The sequence below is a fragment of the Cynocephalus volans genome, chromosome 2 (genome assembly GCF_027409185.1).
Source record: "Cynocephalus volans isolate mCynVol1 chromosome 2, mCynVol1.pri, whole genome shotgun sequence".
NCBI lineage: Eukaryota > Metazoa > Chordata > Mammalia > Dermoptera > Cynocephalidae > Cynocephalus > Cynocephalus volans.
In genome coordinates, this window is record NC_084461.1 from 13,257,501 (window position 1) to 13,283,903 (window position 26,403).

Genomic DNA, 26,403 nt, shown 5'->3' on the forward strand with positions numbered 1-26,403 from the left:
CGATCAACCATGACCCCCCGGGAAAAAACCTGCAAAACTCAAGATACAGCCATCCTGCCCCTCAAGGCTACTGAAAGCGCCCTCAGGCCCCGAACCCCAAAGCTGCACCCCAGGATAGAAGCCCGCCCTCCCGGGCCGCCGCGTGCACCCGGCTGAGCCCGCGCGCCCCGGGCCGCTGGGCCGCGCATGCGCCGTGGCGGGCGGGCTGAGCGTGGGGGGCCGCGCGGTCGGAGCGCACTCAGTACCAGCTTGTCCATGTCGCTGCGCGGCGGCGCTCCGCGGGGACTCGCGACGCGGTGGCCGCCGGCCGGGTGTGCTGGAACCCCGCCGCCGCCGCCGCTGCCTTCCCGCGACTGCTCCCCGGAATCCGCCGCGGCCGCGCGTCGCTCCGGTCGCCCGGCGTTCGCGGCTCCGGCGGTTGCCATGGCGACGGGCCACGCTGCGCCCGGACCCGGCTGCCCGCTCCCGCCCCCGTGCGCCCCAGCCGTGTGCACCGCGGCCCGCCCGGAGCCGCCTCCCGGCCGGGGGTCCGGAGCTTTCCCCCGCGGAGCCCCAGATGCCGTTTCTCGACCGCTTTCCATCAGGTTTCTGTTGGGTCTGAGCTGATCGTGGTGTCCAGCACCATCTAGAGCCAAGTCCACTTAGTTGGAGTTTATTTGCGAAATTTTAAGTGTTTCAAGCTTCAGGGGGAAAAAATAATTCAAAATGGAATTTAGAAAGTTTCAACTGTAATTCGCACATCTTTTCACAGTCGAATCATACTTAGATTCTTCCCAGTGCTTCCGTGTCAGGTACGTTCACAAGTGTGTCTTCGGCTTAGACATCGATGGAAATTTTTAACCTTGACTTTTAGCCCGGAGGTGGTGAGAATAATTTCCTAAATACTGCCTACCCGTCAGAACAATACCTGCACTGGCATGCATGAATTCCAAGGAATTTTGCTTTAAAAGACTTGCCAAAGGAATTTGAATAGAAATATTTCATACCTGCAAACTGCCCTCTCTGGTCTGCACAAGCACTGTCCAACAGAAATATAATCCGTGGCACATGTGCAGTTTATATTTTCTAGGAGCCACATTTTTAAAAGTTTTTTTTTTAAGGTAAAATTAATTTTAATAAAATGTCTCATTTAACATAATATATCCAAAATATTTCAATATGCTACCAATATAAAAAATTGTTCATGATATAGTTTACATTCTTTTTTATCATACTCATTCCTTGAAATCTGGTGTGTATTTTACACTTACAGTACATCTCAATTCAGAATAGCCACATTTCAAGTGCTCACTAGCCAATGTGGCTGGTGGCTACTATACTAAACAGTGCAGGTCTACTAGGCTATAACTCTAGGAAGACCAGCCCCAAATCTCCATGAGGAGGAGAGGATTGCATAAATATCTGATTAACTATTGAACAATTGTTCTGATTCTTATCAGGAAAAAAAAATCTTTGGGCTGGCCGGTTGGCTCAGTTGGTTGGAGCACAGCCGTATAACACCAGGGTCACAGGTTCAGATCCCCATACCCGCCAGTTGCCAAAAAATAAAATAAAACTCATTAAAGAAAAACATATTTTTTTTTAAAAAAAATCTTTAAGTGGCATAAACACTCTTCAGAAACTAAGAAAATTAGAAATGACATTTTAACTGTCTGACTATAGGCAATCTGTGTAACTTGGCCTACAAAGGGCATCTTTGCCACATGATCGATACCTTTCATGTTAGCCTAAAGTGGATGCTGACCAAGGACTCAAGGTCTTCCATCCACTCCTGCTCTGTCAGGGACTGCACAGTGTCATCGTCCTGGCTCCCCCTTTAGAATATTGTCATAGTTCACTGTATACCCAAGTAGTCACCTTAGAAGCTTTTAGAACCAGGTCCTCAAGAAAAGAGTTATTCTTTGAATAGACGTAAAAGCTCAGCTTGGCCAAAAGCAGCTCCAGGGAAAAAGACTGTCCGAAGAAGATAGGTCTGGGAAGGAGAAATAAAAGCTAACACTTTTCTAGGTGATTATCACACAGTAACTCATTTTATCTTAAAACGCCCTCTAAACTTGGCTGTTATCATTATTGCTCCTATTACAGAGGAGACACACAGAGACGAAATAGCTTCCCCAAGGCTACATAAGCAGGAGAGTAGAGAGAGCTTTAAAGCCCTGGCAATTTGGCTGCACATGGTGCCTATCTGGCCTCTAGACTCTGTTGAAATGACAGAATGTCCTGAAGGTGAGGAGCAGGTAGAGGGAGAGGCATGTTTAGGGGTGACGGCACCCAGTGCAGATCTGGCTGATTTCAGAGACAGCAGGGCTACAGCTGAGCTCATACTGTCTTACAGTTCCCTGATTTTTGCCATCTTAGACAAAATTGTGAACTAGATACTTTGTCTTTGGAGTTCTCTTCTTGTTAAAAATCCTTTGCTCCCAGAGGAGTGTATGTTGTTTAGGATCTCCAAGCTTGAACGGACTTCTTTGGGCTGGCTTATCTCCCAGACCTTCCCCAGCCATCCCAGTTCACCCCCCACAGGACCTCCCCCACCTTTCTGACTTCCCTACTAACATTATAGATTAATTCCTGCAGTGAGAAATTGTTGGGCAGAATAAGATAGCTGGCTTGGCAGGCTCTCATGCCCTTCCCACAGTCCTGCTCTTAAACTTGACCTTGCAGAGATAGAGTCAGTTCAGTGATAGGGATCTTGAGTGGGAGGACAGGCTGGTGGGGAAGATGCTTGAGGTGGAGGAGCTTGTAGGTTCCTTAGATTCATCACGCCTGCTTTGATCGTGGCTGGAAATAATGCCACCACTGAAAGAATTAGACTAACCAGAAAAATCATTTAATTTCTTTCTTTCCCTAAAAAATTTTAAAGTAAACCTCAATCTAAAACCTCCACTAAATTGGCCTTTAAATAAGAAATTCATCCTTGATGCCTCCATTACTCAGCACCCAGTAGCTGCTCTTGGGTTTAAGCAGACTAAATAGCTCTTGAATTTAAGAAGACTAAATGAATGAACACATGGTGACATATTTCTTATCCACCTGCATAAACACGTAATATCAAAGACACACAGACATCACGACTAATTTTACACAGAATTGTAAAACTTCAGATATGGGAATAAACAATCTAGATTATGACTTCATTTTATGGAAAATATTATCATTTTATGTAAAAGAAAACAATGACTGACTCACTGGGGGGCATATAACTACTTATTGACTGAAACAGGACTAGAAAACAAGTCTTTTTGTGCTGTGTTTTAATACATTTCAATACTGAAAAATCATACACATCCTTCTCTAAGTCTGGTTTTCAGGATCACAGTGCTTTATGATGTTCTGTCAGCTCTCTGGTTTTCCATGAAATGTGTTATTTTTGCCCATCACTACAATCGCATAATAATAACTTCTTCCTATTTTACAAAAAAAGAAAAAAATAGTTGGAGAGAGCAAGAGATTACTGGATAGAACTTTATTAACTGTTTTATTTCCATAATTTTGGGGGAGAAACTTTTGTTGCCTGTCAAACTGTTATCCCACTAACAAACAATGAAAGAGTTATCTGTTCACAAATCAATATTAATTCACGTTATAAGACTTGACAGTGGTAGAAGTCACTGTTGGTTGGCTAACCCACCCACATTTCAATCTCATTCTTCTTTGCCTATTCCTACCAGAGAGATGGAAAACTGTAGATATTTGCCAGCCTCTCTTGCAGCTATGGGTGGTCATGTGACATGGTTCTGCCTGTTGAACCATAAATAACAGTCTACTAGGGTCCCTGGGCATGCTTTCACTCTCCTGATGTCAGAAACAGACCCAGCTTTCACACCTTCTTCCAGCAGGAATGTGGCCATGATGCCTGGAATGGTTGCAGTCAGCCATATTATGCCCACAAGGGCAAAGCCATTTGAGTTACAGAAATGGAAGTCTTTATATCTTTGAGTCTCCAAACCAACAATAGCAACTGCCTCTCCCAAACCCAATTGTTATGTGGGGAAATTAAACCTCTGTTTATTTAAAACATTGTCAATGTGTTTTCTGTTACCTGCAACTGAAAGTATTCCTAAGTGATACAGCAAATGTCAACTATTCTTAGATATTTTTGCAGGTCAATTTTATTTTACAAATATGAGAGTTATAAGCTGTATAACTAGAGGTAAGTTTCACCATTATCCCAACCTCAGGGGAGAAGGGATAGCATGGGTCAAACAATCAGTGAATAAAGTCTCAAATTGGTTTCGTTCAGATCCACTGAAAGTACAGATGCTGGATGGGTGGCATTTCTTCCATTCCCTGACTGCCACCATCTCCCTACGTGTCCAGCATCCCACTATCTATTTTGGAGACAGGGGATAAGAGGGCTTACGAGTGCCCTTGGATGATGGAGCGGGGACGTCTACCCCTTGTAGAGAAGATGAGCTGAGCAAAGCCTCCAGCACAGGAGGGTTTCAGTGCTGCTGGAAGATGAGCAGTTGCCAGGTAATCAGCTCTCCTTGGGTTGCTTTTGCCTGTTGGCAGTGAGCAGGGCTGCAGGCATAGCTCCTCTACCCATGCAGAGATTCTCCTTGAGGATCTGTGGTGCTGACCACAGACGGCACTCGCCCCTTGCAGGCACCCTTTCCCCTCTGGTCTTTGCTGTCTATGAGGCCCCTTAGCACTATCCTGAGTTCCCTCAAGCCACTTGGCTGCTCAGCCTTCTCCTCTGGTCTCTCCCAGCTCTCCTTCCCTGCTGCTAACAGCCAGGTACTCCATGACTGTGCTCCATGGCATCTAGGCTGCTACTGCCATGCTGGCTTCCTCAGAGGAGTGGCAGCAAAAGATGCTGTACAGGACATTTGTCCTCTTTGGTTGGCCACTGTCCAGATCCCTTTCCTATATTTGGAGAATTTCCTACCAAACTGAGCCCTCCATTCTCTAAAGAAACTAAAAGTACCAAACACTTTCCCTGGCACCCTTATACTTAGGGCATCATCATGTGACCCAGAAATAGCCAATCAAATGCACGCACCTTGGATTTGAATCAGGAACTGGTGGCTCAAAAATGCAGGACATTAGAGAATACTTTCTGGCAGAGGGTGACAGTAGCAACAATGCCATTGAGTTCCTGAAGGCAGTCATGGCAGTGGTGGCCTCCTAAATTGTGTGTCCAGGAGCCAGTCGGGGTGGCAGCAATGTTCTCAACAGACTGATTTCGTGGCAGCTGACTGGCTGCAGCTAATATGTCCTCCTAGCCATTTTCCAAGCCTCGCTGTCCAACTTTCTCACCTATTCTAAGCTACCTGATATCCTTTTCATATTTCTTTTTTCTTTCTTTTTTTTTTTTTTTTTGCTTCAATCAGCTCTGTTGCTTGCAATTAAGAATCCTGATTGATACAGCCACACATTTGATACTACCCCCACCCTCTAAATCCACTTAACAACACTAAAGTGAGCTGGTTGTGTGTGTAATGTACTCTATGAAAGTTTGAGAATACTGATTAATGAAAGGAATTATGGAAATAGAGAAGGAGAGATGTAAAGTAGCATAGTAAACATAACCTTTTCAGATCTGGGGAGCAAGTTTTAAAAGGTTAAACTCTTCAAGGGGAGTTTCTTTGTATGGAAGAGGAGGATAGTTTGCTAGTTCCTAATCATATTTACCAGTTGGAAATATGTAATATTAGTGAGGGTTCTACTGGAGAAATAGAACCAATATATATCTACACGTGTGCACATACACACACACATGCAAACTGTATAATAATCATATATATATACACATCTATTTCAAGGAATTGGCTTACATGATTATGGGGGTTGGCAAGTTCAAAACCCATAGAGCAGGCCTATGGGAAGAGCAGGCTGGGAAGTCGAGCAGGCGCTACTGTGGCCCGCAGACAAAATTTCTTCTTCCTCAAGAAAAGCTCAGATTTGTTCTTAAAGCTTTTCAACAGTTACTACTTATTGGAAAGAAATCTGATACAAAATGAACATAAGAGAGATGTATTTTGAAGTGCCATTATTTGCAAAATTTTAGTGATAAAAATACTTTTATAATTAAGTTAGACCTTCCACCAAAAATAAAATCTTATAACATAGAAAACTCAGCACACCGAATGAATGCTTTTTTATCTATCTGAGAATATATAAAATTGACATAGAAGGATTAAACTAAAAAGCTACCTATCGAAAAGAAAACCTAAAAGACTTTTCCATCGTACTTTAGCATCACTGTAGAATTATGGTTTACTAAAATATTTCTTTTTAAAAATGGAGAAAGTATTGCTGGAAAAAAGTGTCCAGACTTCAATATCTAATAGTAAAATTTAACAGGCAATGTGGAGTGTGAAATTATAATAAGTGTTAAATGCTAGCATGAGATACATACAACACAATTAGATTCATTTTTTGCCAAAGGGCAATGTTCCAATAAAAATAATAAAGCTTCATAAAGTGGATTTACTATTTTATCAAAACAGTATTTTCCACCTATATCTGAATATAGCCAATTCAGTACTTAAATGGTTGGGAAAAAAAATTAATGATGAAAAATAAAAATGGTATAAATGCATGAAGAGTTCCTTGTAATACAAATTGCCTTTACATTGCATATTTTAGTTTGGGCCTTCAATATGTGGCTTCGAACTATCAAGAACAAATTAAGTAATCTATCCAAGAAGTGGCTGCTTTCTGGCACTTGGATGACCTGACTAATAATTTTTAATATTGAAATGCGAAAAAAGTTTCTCAGCCAAATTGAAAAGAGCATGTGTCAAAGTTTTACTTCAAATTTTCCATAAGGGAAAAGGCAGCCAATTCAAAGATGTCCCTTCTGCTAGAGATATTTATAGAAAAGAAAAGAAGAAACTGTTAAGAAAAATTTTCCAAAAGTTGGAAATGAGAAAGAAGGAAAGTTGTGTGACTTTTCAGTCTTAGAATGGAGCACTAATAACTTGCCCATGCGAGGATTATTTAATTCTTCAGGGGAATGGATCTTTGTTTGAGTTAGTATTTACCATTGATTAGGGCATAGACTATGAAATAACAGGTTATTGCTGTCGAGGAGAAAAGAATTTCACAAAAGTTGCCATTTTATCATCATAAAGGATATTAACCAGCTTTATAACTAACATTGCATTCTTTCATTGATGATAAATACTTCAGGATATTCTCTAGTGCTTAAATCAACTAGATCTGTCATTAATGAGATTTTAAAAAAAAACTTTTGGCACAGGCCATTTTATATTTATATAACAATTGTGTATTGAAATTTTTTAGCTATACTTAAATATGATAAAATATAAAGTATGCCTGGTAACATCAGACTCCTCATAAGGCAGATGGTCAGTTTAGTGAGTAGGTAGGTACATACCTTTCCAGAAGGATTTCTAAACCTCCTTCAAGTGTATCAGAAAACTGCTCAGAAGTAATCACACACACAAAAAAAAATAATAATAAAAAAAATAAATGATGTTTGGACCAAGAAAAAAAAAAAAGAAAAGAAAACTGCTCAGAGATGGTCCGCCAGCCACTGCAGTGCATTGACACAAGGTGAGTCACCAGCAGAGACCAAAGAAAGAAGAGGACGTCTCTCTCCACAAAGTACATTCCAGAGTGACAGAAGAAGCATCTGCTCTATGATAACATTGGGGGCCTGATCACACCTCTCAGCATTGGACAGATCATCTAGGCAACAAATCAACAGAGTAACCATTACTCTTTCGGAGGGAGAGAAGAAATCTAGGGTTATCAGAGGTGGGAAGGGGAGGGAGAGGGGGTGAGGAGAGATTGGACAAGGGGCATAAAAAAAGTACGATTTGTAACAGTATATATGCAAGTAATATTGATTTGATCAACATATGTCAACGTTGAACCCCAAAAATATACATAATCAATTATGATTCGATAAAAGTTTTTTTTAAAAAGAAAGAAAACTGCTCAGGAATGCTAATTACTTCCCAAAACAAGTTATAAATTATGTCTGCAAAAAAATTTTCTGTACCAGACCTTGTTTGGGACAGTTTTCATTCTCAGTTGCCGTTTCGAATTTGGGGAACATTCTATATACCATCTATCATCAATTGACAGAAATAACTGTAGAATTACACTCTATCACAAGATTATACCGGGGGAGGAATATCAGGAAGAAAATATGCCAGAGAATTCCTAGAATTGGGCACTTAAAAAATTTCTCCTGCCAATAAAGAGGAGACTTTGCCACGTCCTCTCCATGCTTCAGAGTCTATATTCTCCTTTCTGAAAACTCAAGCCAGAGAGGGGGAGTGAATTTCAAAATGCCTCGTCTTTGTCAAGCTGCTTTGATGAAAATTAACAAACTCACACTGGTGTAAGGAAAGAGCACAAGGTACAGGGAGGGCACCGGAGGACAGCACCGAAGGACAGCACCGGAGGACGAGACATATTGCCTGAAGCGCAGAAGCATCAGCCATCACCTCTCGGTCTCCGCAGCATCGCTGGCTTCTAACCCCTGCTTCTCTCTGCACAGCTGTCTGTGCAAACCTTCACCTCCCCATGCAGAAGATTGCTGCCCCCAATACCCTAGTTTACTAATCCTTAGTCCAAGCACCCAGAAGGGATCGACTGGCCAGAGTGTCTCAACCCCAATTCCTGGAGAGAGAATCTTGGGACTAGCCTTTGCCTTGATCCAATCAGCTCTGACCAGTGAAGCCAGCAAGACTGAGGGACCCATCCCTGCTGGAGGGAGGAAACTGTCATAGCAGAAAGGGCGTAGAATAGGCAGACACCCTATACGGTGTTGTCTTGATCCACTCAGGCTGTTATAACAAAATAACATGAACGACAGACATATATTTTCTCACAGTTCTGGAAGCTGGAAGTCCAAGAGGAGGGTGCTGGCATGGTGGGTTTCTGGGGTGGGCTCTCTTTTGGCTTGCAGACGGCTGCCCCCCACTGTGTCTTCCCATGGCCTTTCCCCAGTGCATGTGCATGTAGGAAGATCTCTCTCTTCCTTTTTATAAAGCCACAAGTTCTATCTCATTAGGACCCCACACTTATGACCTCATTTAACCTTAATTACCTCCTAAAAGCCTTATCTCTAAATACGATCATGTAGAGGGTTAGGGCTTCAACAGATAAACTTGGGGGGGGGGGGACACAATTCAGTCCATAGTAGGTGTGTACTACAAGCCAAAAGGGACCACTTCAAGGGTTTGGAAACTTTCTCCTCATTCGTTCAACCTCCACCTTACGCCATCATTTTCATTCATTTCCTCCTTCATCTACTCATCCAACAATACCAGGCACTGTACTAGGAAAAATGATGAATGCGAATCCCTGCCCTTATGGATCTCCCCAGCTAGAGGCCAAGTGAGCCATAAATACCAAGGAAACATTGCAACCCTGTGTGCATTCAGAGGAAGTCCGTGCAAAGTTTCCTGGGTGCACAAAAGAAGAGGCCACCAAAGGTGCCAGGAACTCAAGGAAGGCCTGACAGAGGGGCCTCTGAGTGGCTCCTAATGATGGGTAAGACCTAGTAGCTGCAGTACATTTGTTTGGTCTCTTTTATAATTTTTTGGTATCATTAGATTTTCTCTAGGATAAATTGTGAGACCTCTCTTCCCGGGGTTGTTAAGTCAGTGATTCTGCTGAGGATTGATTGAATTGTGTCCCCAAAGTTCATATATTAGAACCTTAATTCCCACCATAACTGTTGAGGTTGGGAAATCTTATTATGGTCATTGAAAGATGGGGCCCTGAAGAGGCAATTAGATTGTGGGACCATGCCATAGTGAACGGATTAAAAATCATGCTCATGGTGTGGTTCTCAGGGCTTTAAAAGGAGAGCATGCAACCGGTTAGTCTCTCTCTGCTCTGCACTTTCTGCCATGTGAGACCCCTGGGTCACTGTCCGTGCATTCCCTGGACTTTGGACTTCTAGCCTCCAAAACTGTAAGTAATAAATTTCATTTTCTTTATAAATTACCCAGTTCCAGGTATTTTGTTATAAGCAGCAGAAGTGGACTGATACAGATGCTTTCTATTTAGAATCTGGTCTCCTTAAAGCCTTATACTCTCAACAAAGAGTAAAGTCCACTGTATTTCTTGAACAAGTAAAAAAAAACTTTTAGTTCAAGGAATATGTCTATTCTCCTTTATGGCCAAACATACGAAAACTTCAGATTCCTCTCAAAGCAGTTCCTTGTGCAGTCCATGAGCTCCAGGTGTGCTGCTGCTGACAGACAACCCAGCTGCCATCACCTTATTTACCCCCAGTACCTTTAGATTTAGATAATCAAGGTCAGTCTGGATAGAAAAAAATTTTTTCAAGTAATTTAATTACAAAGTTAGATTTTTAAGAGAGAGACTTAAGGAGTAAAGATTTAAATAAAATAAATATTTTACTTTAATGTAATTTTTAAAACTTAATCGCATCTTATGCCAATTGCCATTACTACTGTTGAGACAACCACTGTTCATTCTCTTAGGTTTTGCTCACCAGGGCAAGAATATTGTGACAAGATCTTGGGGAAGCCCTTTCCTTCTAGGCTGACCCAACAGATCCACTGTTTTTAGGTAAACATTGGGATAAACACCTCAAGACTCAATGTGTATAGAGCCCCATAATCCAGACTCCACAAATTGAATGCTCATGATCCCCCAAACAAAAGCTGGAATCAAATATGTCTTTTCATTATTTGTAAAGAAGGGATTTGCCAAGTAAATGGACAGTCTGTACACAGTTTATTTCAAGGGGAAAAAAGCCTGTTGAATCCTCCTGTAAGTAATTATGATTTTCCAAATATTTGTAAGCACTCCAGAGAACTATGTATTCATAAATCATTGATAAGTTAATTGGAAAACATTCTTACGTATTCATCAAATCTGATTCTGTGAGGACTCTCGCTAGGCAATGCTTTGCTATCCTGAGACTAATTGCTTTGTATATTTTAAAGTAATAAACACTGTACCTCTTTTTTTAACATGCTGTTTCATTCATTTGTCTGAATTAATGAGAAATGCAGAGATATATGTGTGTGCACATGTGCGTGTGTATATACAAATATTTGAACATCCCTCTTAGTTTTCTTTACCTGAATCACCCTCCCCTCTCCCCAGAAATTGGACAGGAGTGAGGGTCGGGTGCCTTTCCCCCACAGATGATCTTTAGGGCAGTTTTGAGAAGGTTAAACTCAAACAGCCAAGATCTTGTTTGCTCTGTTAGGAGGTTTAATCACACAGGCTGCATTTCAGTTTAAACAGCTAAAAGAAGAAAAAGGCCAGGTTACCCAAAGTAGTATATTTAACTCCACCCCAGTATCACCCTAGCCACATCTTTCCTTAGTAGTGTTTGAAGAAGCATGGCTAAATAAATTTTTCCTTTTTATTTCATTTATTCTTATTTATTGCATTTTAATTATTTGGTATCATAAGTAAAAATAGCCTCCTTTAAAATTTCTCATAACTACCATTTATTGAGTGAAGCCAGTATTTGGGAAAATTCATTGCCAGCGAGCAAGCATGCCACGCTCTTTTCAGTCTTCACTTTTCCAAAATGTTCATTCATTTCCTCTCAATCACTGCAAAGGTGGGTGTGTATATCTTACAACATGAATAATCAATGTTGAGAGTCAAACTCCTGGGAAAGTTATAGACCTGGTTCAAGTTAAACGAAGGATCCTCCATTCCTAGGTTTATTATAGAAATGCAGGAATTAAATTACTCTTTTCAAAACTAGCTTCCGGTATCTGGATTTTTAAAGAGTTTTTAGTTCTAAGAAAAATGATTGTGTGTCCACCAATAGCAAATTTATTAATACAAAATGACACATTTCCCTTGAAATGTGGCAATACCTAATTCCCAAATTCCATGGGCAGAAGGTACTAGAATGTGCTAGAATGTACTGGGTTCTCAATTTACTACAGCATTATTTCAGTTTGCGTAGAGCTGTGCCACAGCAGAGGATGTAATGAAGACGGTTAATGTTCAAGCTACTTTGTGCACATTAGAACAAGATGCGATTTAAAACTCTGAGAAGCACAGATGGTTGTTCAAGTGCAAGAATTGTTACCGATGGAAGATCGTATACAAATGCTGAGCCAAACAACAAGTATCAAATGCCACTTGGATTAGCATTCACCATATTGTTTTGGTTATTTTGCAATAAGTACTTAATCGCAGATGACATTACAGTTCAGTAATGTATCAATCAATTTTCTGAGACTCTTCCTCTCTGCTTTCTTTCCTCTGTTTGGCAGAGTTTAGGATCATAGAGTGTGAGAAGTTCAATGGCATCTACTCACTCATTCTAGCGGTCTTTCCAAGACCCTTTCATATTCAAGCCTGGTGATATGATAATTGCCCAACTATTAAAGCCATAGCCAGCCCTTTGCATTCAGGCTGCCCAGATACTGTCTCTCTCTTCTGGACATCACACCTCCTTTCTTCATCCAGCCTGTTATATTCCCTGCCTGTGGACAAAGTTCATCTGCATGTTCTGCCCTTTTCCAGACCTTGAAATCACTAGAAGGAGAATCACAAGAACCCAAAACCAAAAGCTCTCATTCTCAGCCCTGCTCAGACTTCACTCTCTTGTTCTAGACACCAGGCTTTTTCTCTGATCGACTGTGTGCCCTGTCTTGTTTCGTGCAGCCCCCGCCCTGGTAAGGTTAGGGTCTTGCTCCCTCAAGCACTTCAGCACCTGTGCCCTTAAATGTCTGCACAGGAGAACCTTTGAACCACACGTGGGTTTGTGGATATGTGTTTGTGAGCCCCTGAATGTGAGTACAAAATTTACTGTCGACATTGTTTTTTCTGTTTCCTGGCTCCTTAAATATGTCTTTCAAAATAAGACATTTATTCTATCTTCACTTCTGAACAGAATAACGTCTGTGCATCCCTGGCTCCTCTTTGATATAGTTCAGCATTTTCAGCTTTAATACAGCTCAGTGGGCAATGGGATACAAGGCAAGGAAGATGGATGTGGCCCCTGCTCTCCAAAGACCCAACTGTCAACCAATAAATGGAATACAAAGTGCAAGTCTCAAGTAATAGAAGTGCATATGTGCAAGGTGCAGAGGTTAAGGAAAGCGACAGAGAACATATGCAAATGGTGAGTGTGTCGTGAACTGCAAGTTAAGATGTTTAGACATGTGTATCTGTGGGTGGGCTGTTGTATTTGCTTAGATAGGTCGGAGTCCACAGCATATGTAACTGAGTCTATGGGTCTGATTTTCTCCAACTCAGCTTCTTCCTAAAGTGATCTTAAATCTTATGGTGTTAACTAATTACAGAGTGAATGAATAAGCTTATAAACAAGGAAATCAAGCTTTTCATTTTGCGAGATTATGCATGCTCTCTTCCTATTTTAAGTTCATTTGCTGAAGTAACATCCCATCCTGAGTTCTTATCCCTTGACCCAGGTGTGTGGAGTTGAGTTCCCAGGTCATCTGAAGTACTGCTTTTAAAACAAAATAAGGGGACTATTTCATTTTCTGTCTCTTCAGGTCCTCCCCATTTCTCTGGGCCCACGTACCTATCAACCCTCCTCAACCCTTGGGTTCCTGTGCTCACCACTGTTTCTGAGCTCCTAACCCCCTTACTGCTTGGGACTCTCATTTGGCCACTTCCTTGTCTCATTAACAAGATCATAAAACCATGGAGATCATGATATTCTGTCCCCATGCTTTGTACACTGAAGTCTCTCCAGAAACATGTGTAGGAAGAGGGAAGATGAACAGAGAGGAGGGGACACATGAAAAGATGTTCAACACCATCAGTCATTAGTGAAATGCAAATCTGGACCACAAGGAGGTAACACGCACACCCACTGGGGTGGCTAAAATGAAAAAGATGGACAAGTGCGGGTAAAGATGTGGAAAAATTAGAACATCCATTCTTTGCTGGTGGGAATGTAAAATTGGTACAGCCGCTTTGCTAAACAATCTGGCAGTTCTGCAAAATGCTAAAGACAGAGTTATCACATGACACAGCTACTCTTAGTATAGGCCCGAGAGAAATCAAAATATATGTTCATGCAAAAACCTGGACACCAATGTTCATAGCAGCATTATTCATGATGACCAAATGTGAAAATAACGTAAATTGCTGAATAATATTCCACTGTACGAAAATGTTGTATTATCAACCCAGCTGATGAATGGATAAACAAAATATGGTCTAGCCACACAGTGAAATGTTACTTGGTAATAAAAAGGAATGAGTACTGACACATGCTACAACACGGACGGACCTTGAAAATATAGCGTTCAGTAAAAGAAGCCGGTCACAAAAGACCTCATGTTGTATGATTCAATGTATGGGAAATATCCAGAGTAGACAAATTCATAGAGATAGAAAGCAGATTAACGGTTGCCTAGGGCAGCGGGGAGGGGGCATAGATGGGGAGGTGGACAATGAAGCGTGACTGCTAATGATAAGGGTTTCTTTTTGAGGTGCTAAAAATATTCAAAACTTAGATTGTCGTGATGGCACACAACTTCATGAGTATACTCAAAATCACTGAACTGCACACTCTAAACAGGTGAATTTTGAGGTATGTAAAATATAAACATCAATAAAGCTGTAAAAGAGAGAGAAAACTAAATGTTTTATGTGACCGAAGGTCAAATTAGACACATTCTCAAAAGTAAATACAAACGTAGTGGATAACACTCCCCAACAGGAATAAGTCCAGAAGAGCAGCATTTTCTAAAGGCCACAACTTCCCTTGTTACGCCCACTCTGGGAATTAAAATCTTGAATTTGATAGATAGGAGGGAACCACCCAATTCAGAAAACTATCCTTAACAATACTTATGGATTTGGTGAGAATGACTGAATTCACATCACAGAATGAAAACTAAATGTAGTTTACAATATAGTTGACTTAAGCATAATTATACGCCCCAAAGGATAATGATACAGAGGTGGAGGAAATGAACTTCCAGTTAGTAATCTCTGCCTTCCCCCCTCGGAACAGTGTGAGAGTAAGATAACGTTCTTTGTGCTGGTCTAGCTGGGTTTTTCATGGCCCTGATTCATGCATCTTCTACTCGGTGTTTCTGTGCATCCCACGGGCTGTCACCTCGGTCTGGTTAGTCCTCAGATGTCCCTTACTTATTGCAGAGCCCCTATTATTTGCAGAAATTTCTCATCCTCTGCTCAAATTTTACTTCTCCTCTAGGACCTGATCAGCAGCGTGGACCCCAACACAGACAAAAAGAACTCCCAAAGAACCTACTGTTAATTTCTCACTATCTCTAAAATGGCTTCGTTTCTCTGTGGCCACATGGTCTACCCTCGTACTCGGCCCCGGCTGGCCCAGAGTCCCCTTCTGGTTTTTCAGGTCCTGCATTCTACCCCATGCTGAAGCCTGTAATATTCCTCTATTGGGGGCAGGAAGAATGACTTAGCTCAACGTGCCTCTGAATCAGTGACTGGGGTCTCCCTTTAGATGTCCCTAGGAAGAGCACTAGCACGGAGGTTGACCCTGGGTGGCAACTGCATGGGGTGCCCTGGGTACCTGGGATAGGGAGACAACAGGGGTGCTGTGTGAGCCTCCCCATTCTCCTGCCTCCCACTCTATGTTTCTCCTGATGCCACTCCAGGCTCTCGGCTCTCCAGAGCCACCACATCTGACCTGGACTCCCAATGGGCCCAGTGATGCCCTAAGTAGGGAATTCACACCCTGACAGCTCAGATGTCTCTTCTGTCTCAAGTCTCCGAGGTGGGAGCAAGAGCTGGACTCAGCCTTATTAATCAGAAAGAAGGGGAAGAAGAGTGTGAACCTGAGGACCCAACAGGGCAATAATACCGAACGCCCCTAAAGTACGGGTAGAGAGAAGAGTCGGGGTCAAAACAACATATTCTACTTCATAACTGCCCAAGTGCTGCTGATGGCAAAAAATTCTAGCTGAGCTGAGTGGCTCTGCTAGAAATTCATGTTTTCCATCTCACAGCTGGGTTCTGAATGCTTCTTAACAATCATGTTCCTAATCATGACATGATTTCCTTCCCATTCCTGTCTGCAGCTGTCACAGCCTCCACCGCTTTTCTCCTGCCCTCTCCCTGCCTGCACCCTGACCGCCTCTCCCCTCACTGCAGAGTCCACCTTCTATGGGCAGAAGACACTATGGGCTGGGACCTCCATAGCCCCCTTCCATCAGCTCCAAACCCCTTCATCTGCTCTGACTTGGATCACCCTCCTCTGCTGGTCTCTCTTTGGGAAAGATCCTGAACATCACTAAGGATCAGACTTCCACCCCTTATAGGATAAATAGGTTAATGCATAGATGGAGATTCGAATCCCAGCACCACCACCCCAGGTTGGCAGCCTTGAGCAAGTAATAACCTCTCTGTTTCAATTCAATTTCATCATAGGTAAAATGGGAGTAATAAGAGTACCTACCTTATAGGGCAGTTGTAAGGATTTCATTAATTTAAGTGGGTAAAGAATTTAAGACAGTGCCTGGCACCATGTAAACCTAGATAAGTGTTCACTATTATTATTGTTGTTGTTTATTAGTATTAACATGAATTATATTATACTAATTAATGTGCAGTCGTTGCTAATGTGTATTAATATCAATAACAGTTAACCATTATTTGTGAGTCTTCCAAAGGGGAATGTCATATACTGCCAAAATTTTGTTCTATAGGAGCACCTGCTAACAGCTGCCCAAAACAATGTTGTACTGCAAACGTGCCCCAAAATCAATGTCTACTTTCCACTTGCTCTTCATCACCAAAGTCCTTGCAAAGTGGCCTGTGGTATGGCCTCTAGCTCCTCCCTCGTGCTCACTCCTCACTGCTGTAATCTGGTCCCACCCTCATAATTCTATGAAGGACACGTCTCGTGGGTTATCTCCTAAAGAGCAAGCCCGTGGACCTTGTCCTGGTCCTTTTCGTCCTTGACCACCACATTCGTTATCACCTCCTAAACTCCTTTCTCCCTTGATCCATGGGACATCATTCCCCTCTTTCTTCACCACCCTGAGCATGCTGTCTCCATCAGCAGCTTCATTAGTCATCCAGCCCTAACATGTAGCTGCTCTCTGTGCCTGGTCACCATCCCCCATCCCTCTACTCTCACTCCACAGGTCTGGTGACCTTCCAGGCCAGTGTTCCTGGGACAGTCCAAGTCTACACCTGTTGTCCCCCTTTCACTCCCCAGATTGTCTCATGTTTGGACAACAAAGTATAGAGTCACTCTATCAATGAGGGGTTTCCCCCACCATCGCAGCTTCAGCATCATCTCAAATATATATGGTGACGGTGGCCGAGAAGGCTGGGGACGGTCCACATCAGCTCCCCGCCTCCATTCATAAATGCAAGCGATTGACTTTGTCTTCATTTTATCTAAGGGGTTATGTACATGCAGTCACTTTGCCCTCCTTCCAGCCAGATTGCTGCCCCCAAACCCTGCTTTATAGCTGTCCTGGAACTACCACTGTATGTGAATGACTCCTAAGCTATATGTCCATCCCTTGCCTCTAAGCTTCAGACTAGCATCTCTAACTCCCTGGTGGACAGTGCCAACCCATATTCCCCAGACGCCTGAAACCCAGCAAGTACAGAACTGAAGTTCATGTCATCTGTCTATACTTGATCCCTCCCTATCTCCTGTATCTGGTTACAATTTACACCAGCTGTATCACGGTGCCCACCCTACTCAAGCCATCATCAAAGGGAGATGGCCACACCCACAACGCAAGGATAGGACCTCAGCCGCCCCACCACAGCTGATGGGACGAAGGAGGTGACAACTTAATCACAAGGAGGTAGGCCTGGTGACACTTGCCCTGGTTTACCAGTATCTTCTTTCAGGAATATGGAATTGGAAAACTGAAAGACTGACATATTTACACACAGGAAGAAAAGTCAAGAAGCGTGGATCAATCAAGGAAATCAAGAAAAGAATCAGTCGGTTTTCTGTCACTGATAACAGAATACCTGAGACTGGGTAATGCATAAAGAAAAGAGGTTTATTCCTTACTGTTTTGGAGTCTGGGAAGTTCAAGGTTGCGGGGTACATCTGATGAAAGCCTTCCCCCTGGCACGAGCTCTCTGAAACATCCCAAGCTGAAGCAGGATATCACATGGCGAGAGTGACAAGAGCTTTTCCACATTCTCCCTTCCTCTCCTTGTAAAGCCCCCAGTCTACTCCCTAATAACCCATTAATCCATGGACGGATTAGTCCACTCACAAGAACAGAGTCCTTATGATTCAATTGCCTCTTAAGGCCCCACCTTTCAAATACCACATTGGGAATTAAGTTCCAGCAGGAGCTCTGTAGGGGACAAGCATGCAGACCACAGCAATCACTTAATAGCCATCTTGCTTATCAGAGCGACAGATCACAAAAAGAAGGGTGAGAGAGAGAGACGACATCTACACAACTTTTATTACAGTATATTATTATAATTGTTTTATTTTGTTATTAGTTATTGTTGTTAATCTCTTACTGTGCCTAATTTATAAATTAAACCTTATCATAGGTATGTATGTATAGGAAAAAATAGTATATACAAGGTTCAGTATTAATTGTGGATGGTTTCAGGCATTGACTGGGGGTCTTGGAACGTATCCCCTGTGGATAATGAGGGACAACTGTAGGGTCTTTGCAGATGTAATCAGGTTAACGTGAAGTCATGCTGAATCAGAGTGGGCCCCCAAATCCAACGACTAGTGTCTCTTTAAGGGCAGAGAGATCTGGAGACATACAGACATGCAGGGAAGACGAAGATGGAAGCAGAGATTGGAGTGATGTGTGTGTGGCCAAAGAACACCAAGGACTGCTGGCCACATCAGAAGCTAAGAGAAAGATCACAGGACAGACTCTGACTCAGAGTCTGCAGAGGGGGCATGGCCCTGCTGACACCATGATTTCAAACTTCTAGGTGCCAGAACTCTGAAAGAATGAATTTCTGTAGTTTTAAGCCACCCAGTTAGTGGTCATTTGTTACAGCAGCACTAATAAAGCGGTGATGGGCATGGTCTATGCCTGCACAGTCCAACATGGCAGGCACCAGCTGTGTATGACTGCCACGCACTTGAAATGTGACCAGTGCGACTGAAGAACTGCGTTTTAAATTTTACCTCATTTGAGTTAATTTAAATTTAAATAGCAATGTGTGAATGGTGGCTACCATGTTGGACAGCACAGATCTGGATCCACATATCAACTGCTTGCAAGGCAACTCCTCTTGGATGTCCCATATGCAATTCAAACTTAATGCCTTCACAACGAATATCTTCCCCTCCAAGCTGCTGCTCCTCCTGTCTCAGAAAAGGTGACTTCTACCAAATGTCACAACCCAAAAATGTGGGTGTCCCCCTTGGCCCACTTCTACATTGGCCCCCACGTGCAGTAAGTCACCAAGTCTACCTCCTAAATATCTCCACTGCTAGAATCACATCACTTACCATGGTGCAAGGGGCCCTCCCTGAGCTGGCCTCAGTTCGTCCCTCCTGACTCGCCCAGGCCACGCCACAACTGATCTCTAAGCCTGGTTTTGTGCTCTCTGCCGATCTCCCCTCACCCAACCCCTTGTCCTGGTTAAATTCTACTTGGATTTTAGGGCTCATCCTCTCCAGGGAGTGAGTTCTCACTGGAACTCATAACTAGCTTATGTGCCCCTTTTTGCACCCTTATAGTGCCCAAAGTATCCTACAGCTGGAGGGTTAATACTGTATTGAAATAACCCCTTCGTCTTGTCTGTCTCCCCATTACCAGCTGTATCTACATCTACAGTACCAAGCACTGTGACTGGCATACAGTGGGCAGCCAGGAAATGGTTGATGAATGAAGGAATGAAAGGATGATAATAGCTAAACAGTAGGGATTATCAGGGAAAACTACTAATATTGTTGCTAATTATTGATAATAGAAAAAAACAACAAAAGATAGAGTAGACTAAAAATTTGCTTTGGTGGCATCCAAGTGGTACTAATTAGTTATTTATGTGAAATCTTACTTTTTATGCCTAATTACCCTGCTGTACAAGTAAGGATCATGGACGTCACTAAATGTGTCACATCAGCTTGGCTGAGTTATTTCATTGTAGCAGTGAATTACACATATATGCTTTAGGCTACATGAATTACTGTTAATGTCTGTTGTCTGTTCCCACCCTTGAAAAAATTTCTTTGCTCTGTTCTTCATTCTGTAGCATCTCCAACATCAGGCGCACTGTGGAAATAACCAACAGGCAGAGAAACGGGTGATCGTTTCTGATCGTGTAGGATGCAAAGCAATTATAAGGTGATTATGATTCTGAAACGGTTTGTTTTTCATCATTGCAGTGCACTTGACAGCTACAAAGGATTTCACAGGCATCCTTTTATTTAATCATCTCTTCCATCCTGTAAGTAATTATAATTCTCATGTAGAATTTTAGTGATTTGTCCTAATAAATGACGGTGGCAGTAAAAAAAATCCCATAGTAAGATAGGTTTGCATAGAATGGGGCTCAAAGTCAACTACATTTGAAATTACACTTGCTAACCTTTGCACAAAGCGTTTTTCATACACGACTCATTCAGTAGGACCCTGGTGATTTTATTATTACTGTATTAGCCTCTGTTTGCCTACAAGGCAACTGAGGGTCAGAGTGGTTGAATAACTTGCTCAAGGTCTTAAGGATGGTCAACGATGACTTTTAAACATCGGTCCTTTGGCCCCAAAACCATTTCGCTTAGTTGATGCCTAATGGCCAGTGTTTCATCAGGAAAGCAGGAATAAAGACATCTCCACGTCATGAGGTAGTAGGGTTGAAGGCTTGGGGGAAGGAAGTAGAAAATGTTTCAAACAGCTGCTTTGGGGGCTTTCCAAGTGCAGGTTATGGAAGCCTGGCGTTTGCTCCCTGGTTTCTTGGAACTCTCTCTCTCTCTCTCTCTGGGATTCCTGAGCCACATGCTGATGGCCAAGTGCTGGCACTCGGCCAATGATCCCAGCTGAGCCCGGCCTTGCAGCCGTCCCCACTGAGGTGCTAGACTGCTGAGCGAAGCTGTCTTGGATGCTCCAGACCAGCCCATCTGCCAGCTGAATACCACCAACGACCTCACTCAACACCACATGGAGCAGAATAATTGAGCAGCTGAGCCCTGCCCAAATTCCTCACCCACAAAATCACCAGGCCTAATAAAAAAGGGTGCCAGTTCAAGCTTGTAAGTTCTGGGGTAGCATGGTTCACAGGCATAGATAACCAGAATATGCCACCAGCTTATTTCATAGTTTCCTTCTCTTCATGGTGCTGCACAAATAAATAGCCCAGGGTCAGGCTAATAAACAATCGTAATTAACAAAACAAGCTCTTCTGTTTTCTATGTGGTCATTCCCACACACAAACAAGTAGGACAATTTTGTATTTCAAACAAAGAGCCTATCAATGGGCTTATTTGAAATGTCACTCGTAAAATAATTTTTCCTTTGCAAGTTATAAACACTGATAAAAAGGAAATGTCTGTGAAAGCACAGCCTGAACAGACACGACAGACATTCTTTTGATCATTTTACCACTTCCATTTTTAATACACAACAGCTTTTGCACCATTCAACTCAAATTTGAAAAGGAAATGAGATAACATCTGTTTTCTCTGTGTCCTTGCACGCATTTCCATAGCACCTAGATACATGAGGTCGTTCCTCACTCGGTTCACGTTATTCCAGCTCACCTCTGGTGATTGTAAGATGAAAATGGCATTTTCCATAGATGCATCTTACAGCGTAGGCCAGGAATGTGGAGCGGCTGAGTGGGGACGGGGAGGAGAGGACTCTAACCTCAGTGGACAAGACAGTCACCCGAACCGCGTGGTCAGCACTGCACGAAGGCTGCAGCTGTTCGCGAAGGCACCCGCAGAATTTCTGACACGGCAAATCATGCCGGTGATGTCAGATTTCTTTCTTAAACAAAAGTGAAATGTGAGAAGGTGCAAAATACATGACTGTTGGACACATGTTTACTTGTTTGGGGAATTATATTCATAAATGACTATGTTACCCCAGGTTCTGGGTTTCCCCCAGGTCTTTGAAAGTCTACATTCCTTGGTAATCCTGTACTAAACCTACCAGTTGGCTCCCCGAGTTCCTGGTTATCTCACCACTCTGTCATGCAAGTCACTGAGCAGGGAAAATGACTCACGGGCAGTAAAGAAAACTTAACTCATTGAATTAGATGCTGGAAAATAACCTAAATGAGTCACTGTATCCTTTGCTCAGCCCTTAGGCGGCACCACACCTAGATCACTCCAGCCAGAAGAGAGGCAATCATATTTTTAATAAGCTGGTCAGAAAAGGACCATTTACAACAATAATAGATCCTATTTCTATATGGACCTATATTCCAAAAACAATAAAGGTGTTGGGAAAGGGATACAAACTAAAGAGCAGAAAAATGCAAAGCCGGGAGCCCAGTGGCCCCTCTCCGGCAAAGGACTTGGGCAAAAAGACCCCCCTGGGGCAGCAGCTGCGCAGAGCCCACGTGCGGGGCTTGGTGAGGGAGCTAATGGGTTGGGTCCCCACTCCTGCTTTTGTGCAGAGAACGAGTTCCAGCACCATATGCAGTGGCCTGGGAAGGAAATGAAACTTTTTATGACTTCCCTCTCCCCCTTATCTTGGCAAAATTCATCTTTTTCCTACTTTTGACCCTATTGTTTCTTATTGCTAACACTTGGTAACACTGACTTTTTAAAAATTTATCTGTCACCCTCTACTTATTAACCCACGGGCTGACAGGTCACATATCTTATCCCACCAGGAGCACGGCAGGTGCTCCGTAACCATTCAGCCAAAGAACGAGTAACCCTGGGAGCAAATGAACACAACCCACCGACACCAACGTTACTGTTGTCCTTGCTTTCAACGGGAAGGCAGAGCGTGACCTCACTTCCCCTGGGAAAAAACAACAGACCAGGCAACATGTTTCTCTCCAGAACAGAATCCCAGCTGGAAAAGGGCAACTCTTGAACAACGGGCCACAGCTGGGAGAGGGGAGTCCCATGCCAGTGCGATCTATCACCCCTGCACTCGCCTCCTGTTTAAATGTCCCTGGAGAACTCTCACCAAGCAGCGTGTTAGAGGGGCATCCTTTCTCATCCCTCGGAGACCCTACATGCAGGGACAGCTGAGCCTCCTCTTGGGGAGCAGCCAAGCTTCACAGCACAGCCACCAAAGCCACTTCCCCGGCACGAACCTTCCCAGCCTCTCCCCAGCCTGGCATTGCGGGCATCCTCACAGGCCAGAGACAGCTGCCCAATGAACCCACTACTTCGTTGGAGAGGCCACTGTCAGTGGCTGAGCCGGAGGTCAGAAGTGGAAAGCCCGAATGCCAGTTTATCTGGTCCACACAATGTCATTTGTTGTTGTCGTTGTTAGTTGTTAACTTTTAATCATATGATTCCATTTATATGAAATATCTGGAATAGGCAAATCCATAGAAACTGATGCAGGTTGGTGGTTACCAGAGCTGGGGGTGGGAGGGAACAGAAAGTGGCTATTCAAGGAGTATGGGGTTTCCTTTTGGGGCAATGAATACATTTTGGAACTATATAGTGATGATGGTCGCACAACATTGCGCATGTACTAAATGCCAGTGAATTGTTCACTTTAAAATGGCTAATTTCAGCCACTTAGCTCAGTTGGTTAAAGAATGGCATTGATAACACCAAGGTTCAAGGCTCAATCCCTATTACCAACCAGCCACCAAAAAACATTTGTTTTAATAAAAAAAAAACCCACAAAATAAAATGGTTAATTTTATGCTCTGTTAATTTCACCTCAATTTCTTTTCTAAAAGGTAAATACAAAAAAAAAAAAAAAACTTTTTGGAGACTTCTCCTACCAGATTTCTGGCTTCTTTCGAGAAACTGGAAGATCTGCCGGTGCTAACCGAATCCCTAGGACGCCCAACCACCCGCCATCATGGAGCAGCAGCTGCCTGATTGAGGCAGGGACACGTACTCTCCACGTTACCCCTCATGCACGGCTTCATCTGACTTTGTGACCCCTGCTCCTACCCACAAGGAAGCCACTTATTTTCTCCAGAGAGTAAACAAAGTACCCACTGAGTTGTCATCTTCAGGTGTGTGAGGAGAGATGATGAACCAAGGCCTGAGAACACAGCCAGGGCAAAATGAACACAGAGAGGCCAGGGGGCCATGATGAGGGAATCTGAGCCACAGGATGAGGACCAGTGTGCTCCTGATCGGGCTGCGCAGGGCAGGGCAGCATCTCCTTCCCCTCCCCAACCCTCTCCAGCCTCTGCCCTGCTTTATTTTCCTTCCCAGCTCTTACTGTCTTACTATTTGTATTAGTTTCATGGGGCTGTCTTACCAAGTTACCATAACTGGGTGGATTAAACCACAGAAATTTATTGTCTCACAGTTCTGGAGGCCAAAAGTCCAAGATTAAGGCATCAGTAGGGCCATGCACCCTCCAAAGTCTCTAGGGGAGGATCCTTCCTTGACTCTTCCAGCTTCTGGTGGATCCAGGTGGTCCTTGACTGTGGCAGCATCACTCCAATCTTGGCCTCCATCTTCACGTCACCTTCCATCTCCCTGTCCCTTCTCTTTTAAGGACATGAGTCATTGGATTTAGGGCCCACTCCAAATCCAGGATGATTTCATCTTGAGATCCTTAATTTAATTATATCTGGGAAGACCCTATTTCCAAATAAGATCACATTCACAGGCAAGGGTTAGGACTTGGACATATTTTGGGGGGACAGAATTCAACCCATTATACTATGTACCTATTGTTTATTGTGTGACTCACGTTGGGTACGTGTCATGAACCCAGAGACTTTGCCCATTTGTTTCCATGTTGGATCCCCATGGCCTAGAACAATGCCTGGCACATGGGCACTCAGCAAGTACTTACAGAATAAAGAAATGAGGCAGCATATGCGTGGAGTGATGTTTGGCTCAAGTCCTCCCTTATTTCATACTAATAGAACCCCGATTTCATTCAGGCATTGGGGGAAAATGTGCTCGTGGAAGGTGGGCCCCTCCCACCCTCACAAGGCACTAACTGTGATTGGTCCTAAGTCTGTCATTGTAATACCATTGCCACTGGTCAGTGACTTGTTCAGAGATAGGCAGGTGACTCAGTTGTGTCCAATGGGACATGCAACGACCTACTGAGTGCTTCTAAGAAAGATTCTCAACCCCGATAAAAAGAGGCAAGAAAGGAAAAATCCCCCACTTTCCCGCACTGTAGTAGAAGCCTCTGGTTCCCTGTTTCACATTCCTCAGCCCACATTAAGTTCAGCCACCGTGAATTCTTAGTTACGGTTGTTTTGGTCACCTCCTCTTCACTCCAATGGTGAGGGAGGGATTCCCACCCTAGGGTTATGGGGATGTCTGAACACACAGCACCCAACACTGGACAGATGTGATCGACAGCAGCGTATTAGTCACATGAGGGTACTTCAAAGAGTTCATGCAAACATAGAATTAAAAGATAATACAATCTTCCCATGAGCTTTCTGAAGTAGCCTCATACGTACTCACAGCACAGGGAGGAGAGCTCCGCACACCAAGCAGGGCACGTGGGGGTCATGCTCCGGAAGAGCGTGAGCAAGCAGGGGCTATAGGAGGGAGCCTTTGGGGTGTCGTGAGGGTGGGGTCGCCCTGGTTCCCACGTGATTGGCTTATTTGAATAATTCCATGGTCTGGAGAAGAACCGAAGCCCGTACTCAGGATCAGCAGGAAATGTGCCTGGTCCCCATGATAAGCTGGGCTGCTTTGGCTAGGCAACCTTATCCGGGGCAGCAGAGTAGGCAGGGACCTTGCCTTCCCAGTGTCAGGTGTTGAGGTAGCGAGCTCATCTCACCACCTGAAGCCCATGCTCTGAGCTCCTCGATGTCTTTGCCTTAGAGTCTCTCCCACACTGCCCTGCTGCCAGATGGACATCTGCATTCACAGTCCTCCCAGCTGCCGGGGACATGAGCAGCAGATAAAGGCTCCAGGAGCCTGCTCTTGCAGGTGGACGATACCGACCACATTCTGTCTGCTTCCTGGTAGATCCCAGCAGGACTGAGCTCTAGTACCCACGGCGGCAGCCTCGACGACGTACCCTCCTACTGGCTTTTCCTCCTTCCCTGTCTCCAGTCCCTCACTCCTGCTTAGGCATCAGCTCCCAAATAAATCACATGAGGCTCCACTTTCAGGGAAAACCAAAATAAGGCCAACTTTCTGACCTCGGACACGATTTTATAAGAAAGCCAGTATGCTGAGGAGAAGAGCTGAGGGCCTTTGGTGACATCTGTGCGATGCTGAATTCTTACCCGGCTGCTTCCACCATTCTTGTTGGAGGGCAATGATAGACCCCCATGCCATCGTTTAGGACCCTTTCGTTGGAGCACCCCAAGTAATGACATGGTGTTGCAGAACCTCCACATCAGCAGGGGGCAAAAGAAGCATTTTCATTTTAGACCAGCGAAGCCAGG